A 10,456-nucleotide genomic window follows, 5' to 3' on the forward strand; every position below is an offset into this window, starting at 1 on the left:
ACCGTCTGCTTCCAATTCAACATGTTACAAACGGCATATTAATCTTATAAGCCCCCAGTACTTCGTACGGGGCTAAAAATAGAATACTATAATGTATAAAATGTATAATAGGTTAAGTGCAATGTAAAATGACCACATAAAAAAATGAAATGTAACAATTCCGATGTACAAATACCATACGAAATAATAATAATCGGATTTTTCGATGGATTTGGGTTAGTTTCGACATGAGTGAGGTGCTCCAAGGTGGGTTCTTAAATTTTGGGATGACAGATGATTTCTCTGGCACTTCCTAACTTCCATCGGATTTTTCGATGGATTTGGGTTAGTTTCGACATGAGTGAGGTGTTCCAAGGCTGGTTCCTAAATTTTCGGATGACAGATGTTTTCTCTGGTACTAACGCACTACCTAACTTCCATCGTATTTTTCGATGAACTTGAGTTATTTTCGACATGAGTGAGGTGTTCCAAGATTGGTCTTTGGGATTCAGGATTTCTCTAGAATTTGTTAACTTCCATAAGGTTTTTTTTATTACCGCATTTTCCCAGGCTTCTGGTACTTCTTCCCATTGGAGACATTGATTAAACAAAGCCGTGATTGCCTTTAATAATGAGTCTCCACCTAGTTTAATGTCTTCCACTGGAACACCATCTTCTCCGGGAGACTTTTTGTTATGCGGTAATTGCGGTAATTACATTGCTGCATAAAAAAGGAGACATAACAAAGCTGGAAAATTACCGACCCATAAGCCTATTGTCAACACTCTACAAGTTGTTTATGAAAATCATTACGAAGAGGAACACTAACAAGTTCGACTTCTACCAACCTGTTGAACAAGCTGCTTTCAGATCTGGTTTCAGCACAAACGACCATTTGCAGGTGATGAGAACGCTTATTGAGAAGTGTCGTGAATACAACATCGACATAGTCTTGCTATTCATAGACTTCGAAAAAGCTTTCGATTCAGTGGAAACATGGTCGATATTGGACGCATTAGACGAATGTAGAGTAGACTCAAGGTACTCCAACACAATTCGATATGTGTACAAAAATGCTACTTCATGTATAAAACTTCATAAGAGCACGGAGAAATTCAGAATTGGCCGAGGTGTAAGGCAGGGTGACACCATTTCACCGAAATTATTCACGGCGATTCTGCAGAGTATTTTTAGGAAGTTAAACTGGAGTAAAATGGGAATAAAGATAAATGGAGAGTACCTGAGCAATCTCCGCTTCGCTGATGACATTGTACCGATAGCAGCGAATCTAGGTCAGGCTCAGCTTATGCTACAACAGTTAAGTGAAGAGGCGAGCAAAGTTGGCCTCAAGATGAACTTATCGAAAACAAAAGTCATGACCAACATCGGGGACGATAGAGAAATCAAAATTGGTGACACTGTCATTGAACGAGTCGACAGCTATGTATATCTAGGACATAAACTGAAGTTAGGTCTGGACAACCAAACTGCAGAAATAAGACGTAGGATTGGTCTTGCATGGGCAGCGTTCGGAAAACTCAGACTAATTTTCAAAAGCAAAATGAATAATAGTCTGAAACGCAAAGTTTTCGACACTTGTGTCCTTCCAGTGCTCACTTATGGAGCGGAAACGTTAACTTTAACGAAAGCATCCGAAGATAAATTGAGAGTGACACAAAGAGCCATGGAACGGAGTATGCTCGGAATAACACTCAGAGACAGAATGACGAATAAATGGATTCGACAACAAACCAGGGTCGTTGATGTCATGGAAAGAATAGCATCTCTGAAATGGAGCTGGGCGGGACATATTGCAAGAAGGACAGACGAACGTTGGACCAAAAAGATCATGAACTGGCGACCATATAAAAGACGAGCTATAGGTAGACCACCAGAGAGATGGACAAACGGAATTAAGAATATTGCAGGTACAAACTGGCAGCAAATGGCAATGGATCGTACGAAATGGAAAGAAGTTGGAGAGGCCTACATCCAGCAGTGGATAGAAACAGGCTGAAAAAGAAGAAGAAGAAGATAAGGTTTTTTGAGCCAAAGTATGTTGAGGAAACTATTGTCAGGAAAATGGTTAAAAAATGTGCTAAAAGGAAGGAAGCCGTTACCATTCAAGAAGTGTTTGTTCATTTTTATTTGTCATTTTGTTCTATTGGAATTGATAAACGTTTTCCGCCGGTACGTTGACGCGATGGTCGCGCAACATACTAAAACGGAGTCTTTTTATACGATTTTTTTTTTCACTTAAAGATGCGAAATTATCTGAATTTGAATAAAACGAAAAGTATACCGACGACGTTCTATTAAAAAATGTAAAAATTTGAAAAACATTTTTCTGAAAGAAATTCTTTATTCTTTATTGCAAATTTCTTAGAACCAGTTACACAACACACACACGGCATGCCCAAACGTTATACGTTAATTTGAATATAGAGATTCTTCATTTTTTCATATATCATCGCTGGTTATATTTATAATTTCACTCGGTTCTATATAGTAGACATGTGGATAATATTGATTGCTGACGAATTAACCAATTAACATAGCGGTTGGAAAATAAATTGAATTGAACTTGAGATTTTTGTGTATGTAAAATATCGTTTTTGTTTCGAATTCGTGCAATCACACACAGATTTTCGTTTGAAAACGTTATGTTTAAATACAATATTTGCTTAAAGTCATACACATTTTTCTGAATTATTACTTCTATAATAGTCTTTACATAATATCAATATTTGTTGTTGTACATTCAATTATTCATACACACAGATTGTAATTGTTAGTGTAACAAGTTCCTGCTTGATAGACCAGAATAATATTTTCGTTTCCCTATGAATATCATTCCGATTCTATGTAGTTAGATATAAAATGTGTCGTTCGTTTTGTCTAGTTAGTTGAGAACACAAAATATGGAAATTTTTATTTACGTTTGATTGCCTCAAATCTCTGTACTGAGATATTGATTATGTTCAGTTCTTTTCTTTTCATTTTAAAACAACATTCCTAAAGTCATGAGAAATTTTTTGAACGTTTTTGCCTTGCTTGTTACTTACTCTTCTTAGCAAAATAGTTTAATTGCGCCGAAAATGGTGCTTCCATCTTTTAAGTTCTTCTTTCGATGTCCTCAGCTTCAGGGCCCAAGCTAATACTTTATACTGATTATCTTATCAGTCAAAAACACTCTAAAGAGTAAAAGTGACGCAAGTCCGTGTGCATACTTCCAAAACCACTGATATCGCTGTAGGTGACGCATTCTGCGCTTGTACGCTTGTCCTTGTGAGGCAACTTCTTTTTCTAGAACTTTTTCGGTCAAATTTTTGCTTTAACAATTTTTGCGTACAAGCAAAGGCTCTATACCAGGCAAAAGTTGACCGATTTTTAGACATCGGATTCGTTCTTTACATCCGCCGTTTATACAATGACAACAAATGAATGAGGGTGATATGGATTTTTATTGTGCGCAAAATTTTTGAAAACGCAAATGATTTTTGTGGACATTTTTTTATTTTTATTTTTTTTAAAGGTATTTCAGGTTTTAGGTATTTAGAATGATATATATTTCTTCTTCTTCTTCTTCTTCTTTTTCAGCCTGTTTCTATCCACTGCTGGATGTAGGCCTCTCCAACTTCTTTCCATTTCGTACGATTCATTGCCATTTGCTGCCAGTTTGTACCTGCAATATTCTTAATTCCGTTTGTCCATCTCTCTGGTGGTCTACCTATAGCTCGTCTTTTATATGGTCGCCAGTTCATGATCTTTTTGGTCCAACGTTCGTCTGTCCTTCTTGCAATATGTCCCGCCCAGCTCCATTTCAGAGATGCTATTCTTTCCATGACATCAACGACCCTGGTTTGTTGTCGAATCCATTGATTCGTCATTCTGTCTCTGAGTGTTATTCCAAGCATACTCCGTTCCATGGCTCTTTGTGTCACTCTCAATTTATCTTCGGATGCTTTCGTTAAAGTTAACGTTTCCGCTCCATAAGTGAGCACTGGAAGGACACAAGTGTCGAAAACTTTGCGTTTCAGACTATTGTTCATTTTGCTTTTGAAAATTAGTCTGAGTTTTCCGAACGCTGCCCATGCAAGACCAATCCTACGTCTTATTTCTGCAGTCTGGTTGTCCAGACCTAACTTCAGTTTATGTCCTAGATATACATAGCTGTCGACTCGTTCAATGACAGTGTCACCAATTTTGATTTCTCTATCGTCCCCGATGTTGGTCATGACTTTTGTTTTCGATAAGTTCATCTTGAGGCCAACTTTGCTTGCCTCTTCACTTAACTGTTGTAGCATAAGCTGAGCCTGACCTAGATTCGCTGCTATCGGTACAATGTCATCAGCGAAGCGGTACTCAGGTACTCTCCATTTATCTTTATTCCCATTTTACTCCAGTTTAACTTCCTAAAAACACTCTGCAGAATCGCCGTGAATAATTTCGGTGAAATGGTGTTACCCTGCCTTACACCTCGGCCAATTCTGAATTTCTCCGTGCTCTTATGAAGTTTTATACATGAAGTAGCATTTTTGTACACATATCGAATTGTGTTGGAGTACCTTGAGTCTACTCTACATTCGTCTAATGCGTCCAATATCGACCATGTTTCCACTGAATCGAAAGCTTTTTCGAAGTCTATGAATAGCAAGACTATGTCGATGTTGTATTCATGACACATCTCAATAAGCGTTCTCATCACCTGAAAGCAGCTTGTTCAACAGGTTGGTAGAAGTCGAACTTGTTAGTGTTCCTCTTCGTAATGATTTTCATAAACAACTTGTAGAGTGTTGACAATAGGCTTATGGGCCGGTAATTTTCCAGCTTTGTTATGTCTCCTTTTTTATGCAGCAATGTAATTTCCGCATTTTCCCAGGCTTCTGGTACTTCTTCCCATTGGAGACATTGATTAAACAAAGCCGTGATTGCCTTTAATAAGGAGTCTCCACCTAGTTTAATGGCTTCCACTGGAACACCATCTTCTCCGGGAGACTTTTTGTTTTTCATCTCGGCTACTGCGGCCTTGACTTCATCAACAGTTATGTCGGGCATGTCCTCCGATCCCACGTTTCTTATTATTGGTCTATCTTCGGTTTCTTCCGTTGGACTCTGTCTTGCTGAAGAAAACAAATTCTCATAAAATTCTGTTGCAATGTTTAATATATATTTGATCACCCTAAATACCTAAAACCTGAAATACCTTAAAAAAAATAAAAATAAAAAAAATCCACAAAAATCATTTGCGTTTTCAAAATTTTCGCGCACAATAAAAATCCATATCACCGTCATTCATTTGTTGTCATTGTATAAACAGCGTATGTAAGGAACGAATCCAACGTTTAAAAATCGGTCAACTTTTGCCTGGTATAGAGCCTTTGGTACAAGCGATAACCTACAGCGATAACAGTTGTTTTGGAAGTATACACAGGGACTTGCGTCACTTTTACTCTTTACAGTGTTTTTGACTGATATCAGTTGTTTTGTAAGTTTGGTTTGATTTTCTGTTATGGTATTTGATTGTAATTTATATTAACCATCGGAAAACATTTCAGTAAACACCTGGCTTTCGACCTCGCCTTTTGGCAAAAATTATCGCCGGAAATGTGTTTTCTTGACGTTTTAAAAGGTCTACTACGAAAACTACGAAAACGCGACATTTCCAAAAAAAAAGTGTTTTATCGACGTTTCAGAAGGTCCTCTATCCGGATCGAGCAAGAAACATTGATCTGAATGTCATCGTTGACGGAGTGTCTATAAGTCGGTTGCGCAAATATAAATATCTTGGCCTGCTCATCGATAAAGATTTATCATTCCGTGATCACGTTGACCATGTGAAGAAGCAAATTACTCCATTCATTTCACTGATATGGCGCTAGAGGAGATATGTTCCGGTTGATAAGAGAAAAAAGCTGTACTTCGTGTACGTCCAAAACCACCTTACCTATATGATGTCAATTTACGGAGAATGTCCAAAGTATAAGCTTGCTGAACTACAAGTGATTCAAAACCGATACATTCAAGCAATATACCACCTGGACAGATATACGCACACGTCTTACTTGTAGAGCACTAGTCTTCTTCCAGTGACTCTTCTCGCTAAATCGAAAAGAATATTTGTACGCAAGCTAATCTGCAATCTCACGAAAAATTTCAACTTTGTTACGAACGGGGATGTTCACAACTGCACCACTAGACGAAATTCGAGAGTTTATGTGTGCAGCTCTTGCCACAGCAATTTCTGAATACAACGATATTGACAGGGTGCTGCGGGAATTGGTCCACTTCGGAAATTTTGTATCCGACTATAATATGCTTGTCTGTCTGAGTCATTGAAAAATCTGCTCACAAAATGAAACGTAAATATTTCCAGGCAACGTTCCTTTGTGTGGTCCCTTTACTTAAAATGGCTGTTAGCTAAAAATTTCGAATTTACAACACAATACTGAAATGGAAATTTCAAATTTTCAATCAAAATTATTTCCATCGCAACATTTTTTGATTGCATCGCTGCTGGTTACGTCTCAATTCAACATTTCTAAATTTCGAAATCGTTTGCGACCATAACGTATCCAGTCGAAACTACCACTTTATCACATAAACTCCATACAAACAAATTCATTCAAAATCAATCTAGTTACACATCAAATATCGCATTATACACACGCGCACTAAGTATGCGCGTATGTTTTCATTGTAGTGTATTCGTGGACAGTTTTGTGGGCATTTTTATGATTTGCTGTTCATGCCCACAAATTTCAAAATTGAATACCAGCTAAAGTATTTACCGTAGTACAACCGAACTGGGGAAGATCGATAGAGCTCAAGAGTCTTCCCCGATCTTCCCCATAATAACATTCATAATTATTGGTTTTGATTGCGAACGAACTCAGTAAAAGGTATATTTCCCGTGATATATATCACGGGAACGACTATGTTCAGATAGTGCAAATATGTATAAAACCAATAATTATGAATGTTATTATGGGGAAGATCGGGGAAGACTCTTGAGCTCTATCGATCTTCCCCAGTTCGGTTGTACTACGGTAAATACTTTAGCTCGTATTCAATTTTGAAATTTGTGGGCATGAACAGCAAATCATAAAAATGCCCACAAAACTGTCCACGAATACACTACAATGAAAACATACGCGCATACTTAGTGCGCGTGTATAATGCGATATTTGATGTGTAACTAGATTGATTTTGAATGAATTTATTTGTATAGAGTTTATGTGATAAAGTGGTAGTTTCGACTGGATACGTTATGGTCGCAAACGATTTCGAAATTTAGAAATGTTGAATTGAGACGTAACCAGCAGCGATGCAATCAAAAAATGTTGCGATGGAAATAATTTTGATTGAAAATTTGAAATTTCTATTTCAGTATTGTGTTGTAAATTCGAAATTTTTAGCTAACAGCCATTTTAAGTAAAGGGACCACACAAAGGAACGTTGCCTGGAAATATTTACGTTTCATTTTGTGAGCAGATTTTTCAATGACTCAGACAGACAAGCATATTATAGTCGGATACAAAATTTCCGAAGTGGACCAATTCCCGCAGCACCCAGTGCGACAAGACATTTGAACAGCTACAGGACTCTCAAGTTGAAGGTGAAACTGAAAGTTCTGCAAAGCAGAGAAGGCTGGGCGGTATTATCGTCTGCTGGGCGATTATGTCGTCTGCTGGGCGATTATGTCGTCTGCTGGGCGATTATGTCGTCTGCTGGGCGATTATATCATCTTCGAGGCGATATTATTATCCGAGTCGATAATGATCGTGTAGAAAAGTCATGTCTTCCATAATTATATGGAGAAATGAGAAGTACGAGAAACAGAGAAATATGGCACCACTTTTACGTGCTCGCTACTAATAGCAAACATTTTCGAAAATTTAAAAATTCGGAAAATTTTGTTTCCTAAAAATAGGTTCTGATAGATACGCCTGGGTAGGATTTGCATATAATGTTTTAAAATTTTCATTTGGCCTACCATTCTACAATGTTCGGCATTTCGAAACTAGACCACCAAAATAGAGTGTTTTCAGGGGACGCAGCCAACCCAATAACAATAGGTACGACTCAATGTGAACAACCGCTATTGATGCTAGTTTATATTGAGTGTTATGATGAAAGAGAAAGAAATATTTTCAAAAGTACCCCAAGGCAAGTCATAATTGTCTTCGGTTTTCTCACTCTGATCATAACAGTCTATTGGGCCGAAGGTATGTTATTGAGTTGGCTGCGTCCCCATAAAACACTCTATCATCAATTTCGTTCCACCCACCCCATTACATCATAGATACAACGTTTTTGTATGTGGATAAGTGCGAGAACCCAGATTGTCGATAAAAGTCAATGTTTCAGAACAATAGAATCTGGTAGAATGAGAAGTTCTGACTAAATTCACAGAATTGCATTCGTATTTTATATAATTAAATTCATGGTACGATAACTCTGCATACGGTAATACGGTTAGTTACGAAGGTAGATTTGATTCGGTTACAACCGAAAATGTGTTACAATATGATGATGGAATTTGGCAGAATTTATGTAACATATTTGGGCAACTGTTTAAGTACCTCAATACAATTTTCAAAAATTTAATTAATTCGATTGTTCCAAAAATGCTATCAACCGTACCAGATAAACATTATTATATGGTTGGTATACATTCCACTCACAGTATATATTCCTCCGTTTTGTTGTGAATTCCGCATTATTGTTTCGTTCGCCATTCCTCTACTAATTTCTTCATAAATTTCTAGTTCACGAATTCAATTTCAACAATTGTTCCATAAGATCTCATGGGAAAGTTAACAAAATGATTTTTTTATTACGAAATTATGAACTTGATTTTCAGTTATAAATTAGCTGATATAGGCAGACGCCTTGGCGCACTGAATATACTCGCACTCCCTATATTATAGCCACGTTGTGGTATTTAATTGTTTGAGCCGACGCCGAGGTTTATTTAATCATCGAATAGAATTTAACGAAAGACATGGACAGTCGTAGGTAATTCCTTTAGTGTATTAGGTTTGGAATCGTTGATAATACGACAATATCCGTATATAAAGTAAGAACTAGTGCTGCTACGTCGCTATTATTATTATTTTTCAATAACAATGATCTCAGCAATCCAGTAAAACTCTTCCTCCACTGCTCCGTATCGTGCGAGTTTAAACAAGATTTAGCGAAAAAAATATGATATAAATGCTCTCGCACAAAACAAATGTGCGAATGCAAATCGAAAAATGGAAATGATTTGTGAATCACATGAATTTTATCACATAAATTCCCATACACTCGGCGAAATGGTACGGTGGTATACATATAAGGCAATGTTCTATCATCATTTTTACTGGCTTGATAGAATTTTTATTCGAAACTAATTACACATTTCTTGATGGCTTCCTTCATTCAAAGAAAAGAAAAACGACCGTATTGTTGTTCGCATGACATGTCATTAAAATCGGTGCTTGGTAGCTCGGGATTATGCATTGTCTGTTGTATTAGAGTATGATTAAAATCATGGCAATATGTTTATAATCATTTATGTAAAGTTATTAAGCTCTGTTTCGCTATGCATAGTATGTGTTGCAGTGCATTCACATAATATACAATCGGAAATTATGGCTATATATACAGTTAATGTGTTTCTAACGATATTATGTGTCGTCCAGACTTGATATCACATCGATATGAATCGAAGTTTTTCTACTCAGATAATTCTCAAAGCACAGTGAGATGAGATCTAGATTCTCAAATGTGACCCTTGTTGTACGAACGTTTAAAAACAGGATGAACAGCATTTTCATTTCAAGTATTTACTTTAGAGGCTCTTACTCTTCCAAAAAATACTCCTAAACATTTAACACCACAAAGAGCAATGGAGCGAAACTTAGCGACATGGTTTCTGCCACTGTTTCGATCTGAGAGACAGTGCAATCCAATTTCATAATTCCTCAAAAGTTTTTAAGAAATATTTTGGCCAACATCTCATCAGGCCATGGCGACAGTGGCAAGGAAACAAGTAACCACACCCTTTTGCATGTTCAAGTATAGCGAATCATAAGCGAAATGAAAGTAAACTTTCATTCTGCTTCACCAATAGCAAGCACATGCAAGCACATACGAGACATGTGGTCAAGCTACCGAAAAGCTGGAAAATAACAACAAAAACACGTACGAGTGTTGTGCAAGAAACGAACAAAGAACGAAACTTCGAACGCTCACATGTGAGCAATGGAACGAGATATGTTGTTTGAGTAATATCACTCCGAGACCGAATGAAAAACCAATGTTCTTATTACGAAACCATACAGTAAAACGAATATCATTATTGAAATGGAGATGGGGTAGGTATATGACATATTCCAAGAATTATTTGAATGAACCGAGTCCTACGGCCAGCTACACAACCGTCGAGATTGTCAGCTTTTTCTATACAATTCTATACAATATAATGATT

General features: G+C 37.1%; 1 long non-coding RNA gene across 1 annotated transcript; it reads right to left on the reverse strand.

Moving 5' to 3' along the window:
- Window positions 1-425: 425 nt before the first annotated feature.
- Window positions 426-10,020, reverse strand: LOC119083035. Its single transcript, XR_005088780.1, has 3 exons — window positions 9,887-10,020; window positions 6,165-6,166; window positions 426-436 (listed from the first exon to the last, which is right to left on the reverse strand). It is a non-coding gene; the product is annotated as an uncharacterized LOC119083035 (long non-coding RNA).
- Between the last annotated feature and the right edge of the window lie 436 nt (window positions 10,021-10,456).

This window comes from Bradysia coprophila, unplaced genomic scaffold (assembly GCF_014529535.1).
Source record: "Bradysia coprophila strain Holo2 unplaced genomic scaffold, BU_Bcop_v1 contig_538, whole genome shotgun sequence".
NCBI classification, from domain to species: Eukaryota; Metazoa; Arthropoda; class Insecta; order Diptera; family Sciaridae; genus Bradysia; species Bradysia coprophila.